This window comes from Oryx dammah, unplaced genomic scaffold (genome assembly GCF_014754425.2).
Source record: "Oryx dammah isolate SB20612 unplaced genomic scaffold, SCBI_Odam_1.1 HiC_scaffold_11077, whole genome shotgun sequence".
NCBI lineage: Eukaryota > Metazoa > Chordata > Mammalia > Artiodactyla > Bovidae > Oryx > Oryx dammah.
In genome coordinates, this window is record NW_024080471.1 from 7,128,695 (window position 1) to 7,139,261 (window position 10,567).

At 46.4% G+C, this 10,567-nt stretch overlaps 1 non-coding gene across 1 annotated transcript; it reads right to left on the minus strand.

The window, feature by feature from the left end:
- Positions 1–9,025: 9,025 nt before the first annotated feature.
- Positions 9,026–9,098, minus strand: TRNAW-CCA. The gene has a single exon. It is a non-coding gene; the product is annotated as a tRNA-Trp (tRNA).
- Positions 9,099–10,567: the final 1,469 nt, after the last annotated feature.

Consider the following 10,567-nt stretch of genomic DNA (forward strand, 5'->3'; position numbering starts at 1 on the left):
ACACACACACACACACACACACACACACACACACACACACACACACATATGTACTTGTTAAGTTCTGGGCATGCATACTAAGTTGCCCTCAGACGCCCCAGTGGATCCTGACCTCCACCTTGAAAACCACTTTGTATTATGTATAATTAAGAGGACTGGGCTTCCCTGATAGCTCATTTGGTAAACAATCTGCCTGCAATGCAGGAGACCCAGGTTCAATTCCTGGGTCAGGAAGATCCGCTGGAGAAGGGATAGGCTACCCGCTCTAGTATTCTTGGGCTTCCCTTGTGGCTCAGCTGGTAAAGAATCCGCCTGCAATGAAGGAAACCTGGGTTCGACCCCTGGGTTGGGAAGATCCCCTGGAGAAGAGAAAGGCTACCCACTCCAGTATTCGGGCCTGGAGAATTCCATAGACTGTATAGTCCATGGGGTCGCAAAGAGTCGGACATGACTGAGCAACTTTCACTGAGAGGACTGGTTGCCTTTGAATTCTCCAAAAGAGAATCCCTTTCACTCTGAAAGTACTAGTGGCCTATGTCAATTTTTCTGGAGATTTGGCAGGAGTGATGGATGGAGGAAAGTTTTGTATCACGGCTGATTCTGTATGTCCCTTTGGACAAGTTTGTTCCACCAACTGAGGGTGCTCCCCTGTCACTCCTCCCCCGTGCCGAACGGGGTCCCTTCCTCCCTTCTTCCTCCCGGGAACAGATGCCTCCCTTTCTGTGTTCCACACAAAGTAGCACTGTTAGTTTCTTTCAGTTCAAGGCACCAGTTCACCTACAGGTACTGGAGTTCTCCCTTGAAAGAGAGTATCACAGTATATACCCAATAAAACTGTGCCTCTCGTGACCTGCTAGGAAATTAAGATTTCCTCCCTGGCATTACACATATGCACAATCACAGGCATCTATTACCCTAGTGGATTGCCAGCAGCTTGAGAATAGGAATTTGGAGAACTCAGTAAATGTTGAATTGATACAAGAATTCCCTAATTAACTGAGGAAATGGTATTAGCCGCATTTTATAAATTAGGAAATGACAGTTTGCAGAGACTAAGTGATTATTACTTCTGAGGTTCTTGGATCCTTTAATCAATAGAAACTAATAAGAGGCCAGTAGAGGAATTCAGGCGAGGCATTGTGGGGACTTGAGCTGTAGCAAGAGGGAGCTTAGAGAGGGAGTGGGTTGATTTCTGAGATGGAGTGAAGGTTGGGGTGGGTCCTTAAATGGAGAGAGGGTGGGGGCGGGCCCGGGGGTGGGGCTGGAGGTGTGGCTTAGGTAGTCTGCCCACCCCCCTGGTGGTGCTGTGTGCAGGGGTCATGTGCAGTTCCCTGCTTTCACTCCAGACTCCTCAGAAATGGCAGTTGGGTTTTTGGTCTTTTTGTGTTTTCTTACTCATAATTTGCCGCAACTGGGCATGCATGCAGTTATTTTTAGTCCCCTGTAGTTTCTTTGTATTTTCTTGCTCAAGGAAATGTTTGTTCAGGTGACAAAGAATCCCAGGTTTTAGGTGCCAGCTTGTCTCAGGACCACTCTACTGACGATCTGAGAGCTAGCCTTCAAACACAAGCCCACGGAGGCAGGATGTATCGGCATCAGACTCACAAATCAGTTCTTCCCCTGGTCCCCTGCTGAAGCGGCCCAGGAATGCACCGAAGGAGGTGAAACATCAAGCTTGGACCTCACCATTTCTGAGATGCACGTCCTAGTCCGTGTGTTTGTTGTTTCAGACTCAGCCAAAGCAAAAAGGCTTCGGAAAAGACTAACAAAATGCTCCTGATTCTATTCCCATTTCATGTCTGAGCTCACTGGGGACATCTCATCTGTAAGACAATTTTATTTGTTGAATTTAATGAGTCCCCTTGGTTATGACAGCAACATGTGTGTTGGTCCTTTTCAGACAAGCATGCTCTACTTTGTCCTTGGATAAGACAGTGGGAAGAGAGAACTACACAAACATCCTCAAAGACTTAGACCACTTGTGCTGGCTGTTTACAAAGCCAAAAGCTTCTGTTCTTACTGTAGTAATATTACAAAAATGTGCTCAAAATCGTTGGTTTAGGCCAGTGTATAGAATGATATATAGAGTAATACAAAATCCTCTAAGTGGTTTAGCAGACTAATAAGTGAAATTTATGGGCTGAAATTAAACAGAAGAATTGTTCAATTCCTAAATGGAGCACACAGCAACATATGGTTGTGTGAAAGTGCATTTGTGATGAGAATGAAGCAATTCAGAAGAGTTGCTGATTGGACGTGGGCCACTGTGTCTTCTCGCAAAGTATCTGATAATCTATTAAGCGCCTCTTGCATGATGACAGTGACAGAAAAGAGCCTGTGATTAAAAGCTGGATAAAACATCGAAAAACTATTTAACTGCTGTGAATTCTGTCAAAGCCTCAGAATTGTTCTTCTGATGCTTTATTCCTCAGTCTAGTTAATGCCGTAAGAACTCATCACAATGAGAGATCTCATCTGGACCCATCAATCTCAGTTCCAGGAAAGAACCTCTGCTCATGTGCATAAGGGTAAGTACAGGAAGACGTTCACAGGGCATGCATGCTGTCGACTCTGCGCCCCTGTGGGGAGCACCTAAAGCACCAGCACAGCTCAGGATAAACACTGGTGTGAGAGACACATCCGGGCGTGAATCTCAGTTCTGCCGCTTATCCCCGGTGTGACCTTCAGTGGGTTAGCTAGCCTCTCTGTGTCTCGGTTTCCTCATTTGTAAAATGAAGGTGGAAATGATGCCACCTATGAGGATACATGAATGAGAATTTGTAAAACACTTAGAACCATGCCTAGCAGATTGTGACTCTTATATATATATGTCCATCCCATGGGGAAATGCCAGAATAAACTGGGACATAGTCATCCAGTGGTGCAATTTCATAATAAACAGAAGCCCAAGGGAATGAATTAGGTCCACACATATCAAATAAGGCCTTGAAGATAGAACATTGAGTGAGAAGAGCAAGTTATAGGACAGCAATTAAAATATGCTGTTTTGGTAGATTTGAAAAGCAAAACAGTATGCCATATTTTGATGGACACACACAGAGACAATTAAAGTGTAAAAACGTGAGCCAGGGCTTCCCTGGTGCTCCAGTGATTAAGAATCTGCCTTGCAATGCAAGGGACATGAGTTTGATCCCCAGTCTGGGCAGATCCCAGGTACCTGGGAGCAACTAAGCACATATACCTCAACTAGAGAAAGCCCAAGTACAGCAACAAAGAGCCAGCATAGCCAAAAACAAGCAAATAAATAAATCTTAAAAAAAAAAAAAAAAAAAGCATGAGCCAGAGGTTATTCCCCAAATACACTATTTTGGATAACTTTGAGAAGGGGACAAAGAAGCTGCAACTCTGGGACTTCCTTGGAGGTCCAGTGGTGAAGACTCCACGCTTCCACTGCAGGGGGCAAGGGTTCGATCCCTGGTCAGGGAACTATAATCCCACATGCTGTGGGGAGCTGCCAACAAATGAAAACAAGCTTCAGTTCTGCATGCGACAAAGTTAGCATCTGGTGGGACAGAGGTTTTCAAACTTGTGTGGGTGAGCGTGCTGCTTTGGAGGTGGTTCTGAGTCTACTATACGTGAAACTGTTTAACTCAGAATGGAACTTGAGCCCATGTGCTGGTATTCAAACCCAGACAAAACCCTCCTGGGGACTTGAACCCGTGATTTTTCAATTAGAACCACTCACCTGGTGTTTGTTTGGACTTACTGAGGCTCAGGTTCTTTGCATCTCATCACAGAAAGAATTCAGTGAGAGACAAATAGGTAAAAAATGGATTTTATTCAGAGAGAAACACTCTCCACAAACAGAGTGTAGGCCATGGCAGAGGGCAAATGTGGGGGCCTCAAAATGTGGTGTGGTTAGCTTTTATGGGCTGGGTCATTTCATAGGCTAATGAGTGGGCAGATTATCCCAAGTATTTGGGGGAAAAGGGTGGAGATTTCCAGGGGTTGGCCCACTGCCCACATTTTGGTCTTTGAAGGTCGACCTTGGATCTGGCATAGTGCCTCTGACTGTGTCATTTAGCTTATTAATGTGTTACAGTGAGCCTATACTGAGGATGAAGGTCTAGACAAGTTGACTTCTCTGCCATCTTGGACTCATTTGGTTCTAAGCAGTTAACGCTGTGCCCTTGGGCTATGTCTTTCTTTCAAAGGTTGTGCCTAGCCCCCTTCCCTCCTATTTCTTATGGATTCGCATGTCACCTAAGGTCCGCTGAATGCAGAGTTCCAAAGAATAGCAAGAAGAGATAAGAAAGCCTTCTTCAGTGATCAATGCAAAGAAATAGAGGAAAAGAACAGAATGGGAAAGACTAGAGATCTCTTAGATCTCTTTAAGAAAATTAGAGATACCAAGGGAACATTTCATGCAAAGATGGGCTCGACAAAGGACAGAGATGGTATGGACCTAACAGAAGCAGAAGATATTAAGAAGAGATGGCAAGAATACACAGAAGAACTGTACAAAAAACATCTTCACAACCAAGATAATCATGATGATGTGATCACTAATCTAGAGCCAGACATCTTGGAATGTGAAGTCAAGTGGGCCTTAGAAAGTATCACTACGAACAAAGCTAGTGGAGGTGACGGAATTCCAGTAGAGCTGTTTCAAATCCTGAAAGATGATGCTGTGAAAGTGCTGCACTCAATATGCCAGCAAATTTGGAAAACTCAGCAGTGGCCACAGGACTGGAAAAGGTCAGTTTTCATTCCAATTCCAAAGAAAGGCAATGCCAAAGAATGTTCAAGCTACCGCACAATTGCACTCATCTCACATGCTAGTAAAGTAATGCTCAAAATTCTCCAAGCCAGGCTTCAGCAATACGTGAACCGTGAACTTCCATATGTTCAAGCTGGTTTTAGAAAAGGCAGAGGAACCAGAGATCAAATTGCCAACATCCGATGGATCATGGAAAAAGCAAGAGAGTTCCAGAAAAACATCTATTTCTGCTTTATTGACTATGCCAAAGCCTTTGATTGTGTGGATCACAATAAACTGTGGAAAATTCTGAAAGAGATGGGAATACCAGACCACCTGACCTGCCTCTTGAGAAATCTGTATGCAGGTCAAGAAGCAACAGTTAGAACTGGACATGGAACAACAGACTGGTTCCAAATAGGAAAAGGAGGACGTCAGGGCTGTATATTGTAACCCTGCTTATTTAACTTGTATGCAGAGTACATCATGAGAAACGCTGGGCTGGAAGAAACACAAGCTGGAATCAAGATTGCCGGGAGAAATATCAATCACCTCAGATATGCAGATGACACCACCCTTATGGCAGAAAGTGAAGAGGAACTAAAATGCCTCTTGATGAAAGTGAAAGAGGAGAGTGAAAAGGTTGGCTTAAAGCTCAACATTCAGAAAACGAAGATCAGGGCATCTGGTCCCATCACTTCATGGGAAATAGATGGGGAAACAGTGGAAACAGTGTCAGACTTTATTTTTTTGGTCTCCAAATCACTGCAGATGGTGACTGCAGCCATGAAATTAAAAGATGCTTACTCCTTGGAAGAAAAGTTACGACCAACCTAGATAGCATATTCAAAAGCAGAGGCATTACTTTGCCGACTAAGGTCTGTCTAGTCAAGGCTATGGTTTTTCCCGTGATCATGTATGGATGTGAGAGTTGGACTGTGGAGAGGGCTGAGCGCCGAAGAATGGATGCTTTTGAACTGTGGTGTTGGAGAAGACTCTTGAGAGTCCCTTGGACTGCAAGGAGATCCAACCAGTCCATTCTGAAGGAGATCAGCCCTGGGATTTCTTTGGAAGGAATGATGCTAAAGCTGAAACTCCAGTACTTTGGCCACCTCATGCAAAGAGTTGACCATTGGAAAAGATGCTGATGCTGGGAGGGATTGGGGGCTGGAGGAGAAGGGGACGACAGAGGATGAGATGGCTGGATGGCATCACCAACTTGATGGACTTGAGTCTGAGTGAACTCCGTGAGTTGGTGATGGACAGGGAGGCCTGGCGTGCTGCGATTCATGGGGTCGCAAAGAGTCGGACACGACTGAGCAACTGAACTGAACTAAGGTCCCCACCCTCAAGACCTCTGCCTAAGCACCCTGAATCATGTTTATCTTTTCACCATTAGACCCCAGGGCTTGCCTCAATGTCTGACTCTCAGCAGCAACTTAATCATTAGTTGAATTAAATTTTAAAACAAGACATTTGGGCTTTTTAATTTTTTTTTTTTTTGCTAAAGTATAGTTGATTTACAGTGTTGTATTAATTTCTGCCGTACAGCAAAGAGATTCAGTTATACATATATTCTTTTTAAAATATTCTTTTCCACTGTGGTTTATCACAGGATATTGAATATAGCTCCCTGTGCTATACAGAAGGCCCTTGTTTTTTATCCATTCTATATATGTAAAACAAAACATTTTTGTAAAATGTTTGAACCATTCAAACGTCAAGACATTTATAAACATGTAGTATAATGAAGTAGACAGGTAACTTACACTAAAAGCTGTGTGATGGGTTAATAACAAAGGAGGGAGTGGTCGAGATGATGAAGGGTATCCTAACACAGTGGCTTTCCAGGCATTACACAGACATGAAAGGCAGTGCTGAGAATTAAGCACTGAGATGATGGAGGTGCCATTGAGGCAATTCTGAACTGTAGACGCTTCATCACTTCCAAGTTATATGATAAACATAAGGCACGCATTCAGATAGCCTATTCCCACCACAATCTCACATCCTTCTGGCTGGTCACTCACTCACAGCCATAGTCTTCCCCCTTCTCCCTCCCCTCAGAGGCCTCCAGCACACAGATCCTTCACTTGCTCTGACTCTGCTGCTGCTGCTAAGTCGCCCCAGTCGTGTCCAACTCTGTGCGACCCCACAGACAGCAGCCCACCAGGCTCCCCCATCCCTGGGATTCTCCAGGCAAGAACACTGGAGTGGGTTGCCATTTCCCTCTCCAATGCATCAAAGTGAAAAGTGAAAGTGAAGTTGCTCAGTCGTGTCTGACTCTTTGCGACCCCGTGGACTGCAGCCTACCAGGCTCCTCCGTCCTCCCACTCACATAACCCTTTCTTTTCCTCCTTTCTGGCCCTCATCAAGTTAGTGTCCACGATACAACTCGAACAGTTAGATCCTCTGAGAGGATCTTCAACCTACATCTTGCCAACTCTCTAGATCCCCTTACCCTGTTTTGTTTGAGCCCTCCTGGTGGAACCCCAATCCTGGATAAACACATCTTAATTTTAAGATGCCCTTCACCCTCAGGTTGCTGACCTGTGGAAGAAACTCAGAAAGCACAATGTCACTCAGGAAATGATTCTGACACAGTGGTCAACACCATGCAGACGGTCTGGAAGCCACAGAGCGGAAAGCCTCGCACAGCACGTTCAGGAGCTCGCGTCACATGGGCTAACAGATCAACCTAACACATTATTGACTCGGGGATTTTGCAGAAACTAACACCTGTGGCCAGCGATTCGTTATGTAAGTGAACACTGATGCATCTCCAGTCAAGACGTGTTAATACATCTCTAGTCAGCAAGTTGTTAAAAGACTCAGGAAGAAGCGAGGGGAAAGGCAGCCGGGGGGGGGGGTCAGCACCCTCAGAAAGGGGTGCAAGCAGATGAAAGGGGCCTGGAGCGAGTATCTCCCTGTCGGAGAGCCTCAGGGCAGCACCCCAGCCAGAGGGGCTCACCAACAGCCTGCTCATCCTCTATGCCTTTCACCTGCATCTGGGCTGAGCCGCATACGCGGGGCGGTGTAGATGACACCAGGTATGGCCGGGGCAGGAATGGCGTCGCCATCAACCTGGAGGTGGCAGGACTCATGTCGTATGAATATGCAGGGTCTGCTTTGGTGTTCCAGCCCTCCGTGCAGACTGACACTCTCCTTTGTTCCAGCCTTTTGATTTATACTTAGCACACACGTGTGCTTTGTTTATCCTATCTTTGACATGTCGTACAGATCGATTACTTAAAATGTTATGTGATTTCCGCCTCTGCGTCACAAGTTCATTGCTTGTTATCCATCCCAGTTGCTTTCCTTGTTTTCTATACAGCAGAATTGAATTTCCTTATGTAATACTTTTTTTTAAGTTTAATGATTTTTTACAGTCTTCTAAACAATCAGCATTTATTTATTTTGGCTCTGTTGGGTCTTCACTGCTGTGCATGGGCTTTCTCTGGCTGCGGCAAGCGGGGGCTCCTCTCCAGTGGTGGTGCGTGGCTTCTCATTGCGCTGACTTCTCTGCTGCAGAGTATGGACTTAGTTGCCCCTCAGCACGTGGGACCTTCCTGGACGAGGGACCGAACCGGTGTCCCCAGCATTGTCAGGTAGATTCTTAACCATTGGACCACCAGGGAGGTTCTGTAATACTTTAAGCATCTATACTTCTGGGAGGCTCCTCCCTTGCCCCGGCTTCATCAGGCTGGCTCCTCCCTCTGCCAGCCTTTCCTCATGCCCTTTGCATGGCCACACCCCCTTCCCGGAGGCTCACAGGCAACGTGTCCTTCCTCTGTGGTGACCCTGATTGTCCTTTCCTCCATGAAGGCAGGAGCCATGTGTGCCTTAAACTTTGCTGGATCCAGGCACATAATATTTGTTAAATGACCGAAAAGGTGTTAAACCTCACCAGGCATATACACAGGCAGAATTACAACTGAGTCCCTGTTCTCTTTCCTACTTGAATTTCTGTCTTATCACTTTCGCATTTCTGGTGTGCATGAGCTTCCTTGCAAACTCCACAAAACATTCCACCTTTTCTTCTGATGACCTAGAACTTGGATTGAACTCTCATACTAATTCCAGGAATCACACCTCCTCTGCAAGGCCTTCCTTAACTTTTCCAAGGTTGGTGTATTCCAACAGCACCTGGGTTTCCTTTTACCTCTGGTGCTAATCACAGTATTTTGTGACTGCTCTTTGTTTGCTTGGATTTATTATTTATTTGGCTGCACCAGGTCTTAGTTGACGCACGTGGGCTCTTTTCATTGAGCAGGCAGACTCTTAGTTGCTGCATGTTGGATCTAGTTCCCTGACCAGGGATCGAACCTGGGCCCCCTGCATTGGGAGCATGGAGTCTTAGCCACTGGACCACCAGGGAAGTCCCTGTGATTGTTTATTAGTCCATCTCTCCACTAGTCTTGGCCTTGCTAGTCTTTCAGCTCAGTGCCTTTTATGAAGCAGACGGCTGGGTCAGGGTTTGTGGAGGAAGGAGCAGAGGCAGGCCTAGGCATCAAGCCTTCCTTCTCTTGGGCTTCACCATGATCCTATTTGCCTTCAGTGGTCCAACCTCTCCTGAGCAGAAGGCACCCCAGCCTGGCCTTGTCCCTCCAAACCAGTGGCAGCTCAAGAGAAACCCAAGTAGAGGAAGGGAACAGTGGCCCTCTCCCTCCTCCCGCCCAACACTCCTTCCCCCGGAGCATCCTGGCATGTGTCCTCCAGAAGCTCCCGTCTTCCCTTGAATCTTATCAGAGCTCCTCCTGGAGTGTAAAGTGAGCGGTCAGGGGAGTCCTTTCTGTCCTCTTTGATACCAGATCAAAGAGAAGAGAATCCAGGAGCGTACATTAATTCAGGGAGCAGACACTCATCATCGACCTCTTTGTAATGCCACTTGATAAATGGTTGTTAAAGCCGAGAAGTGATTTTCGTCATTGTCATTTGTCTATTTTTAGACCAAGGAGTTCATCTGACATTGCAGGGGCCTCTGCGCTGTGTGAATCTCACTGTCCCACTGCTTATAGCTTTGCAAATGGGGAGTGGCCGGCGCCTTTAGACCACGCCCTCTTTGGACCACTCCCCCACCCCATCCCTTCGCTCGTAGGGAACAAGGGCATTGTATTAGCCTGACCTTGACTGACCCAGGAGGTATAGGGGCTGCTCTTGCTTCTCTACGTTCCTTGTTTTTTCCAGTTCTCTGCATCCATGCCCTTTGCGTGTGGCTTCACAGCTCCCCCTGCTGGAGGTGCCTTGTATTTCAACACACACTGAGCGTGGCCTGTGGGAGGCAGTGACCTAACACGTCTGCGCCTCAACCTTCAGAAACCTCACCTGTGCTTCTGACTCTGCCATAAAAAAGGACTGGTGGTGGCTGTCCCTTCAGCATGAACCCCAGAACCAGGCAAGCAATGTAGAGCCACCCCATCCAATTCACGGTCAACAGCTGTCACCCCTCCTGACTTGCAGATGCATGAACAAGGGTGAACACTGAGCTGTGGTGTGGTTTCTTAGGCAGCAGTCACTGACTGACCCAGCTCTCTACCCTCTGTGTTTCTCCAGCCTCCTAGAAGAAAGGAAACGAACATTTCTAGGCACCTGCAGGGTGTTTTCACATACGGTATTATGTTTATTTTTTCAAACGTTCTATGAGGTAGGCATTCTTTGTCGCATCCTACAGACAAAGGCAACTGAGGCTCAGAGAATGAAGTAACTCATCTGAAGTTATGCTTTTAGTAAGTGACAGATTTAGGATTCCAAACCAGGTCTTCCGACTTCACGAGAAACTCCACTTGCACTGCCAAATCCTTTACAGAGATCAGCTGAGGTCGCCAGAACATCTGATTGCCGTCTCCA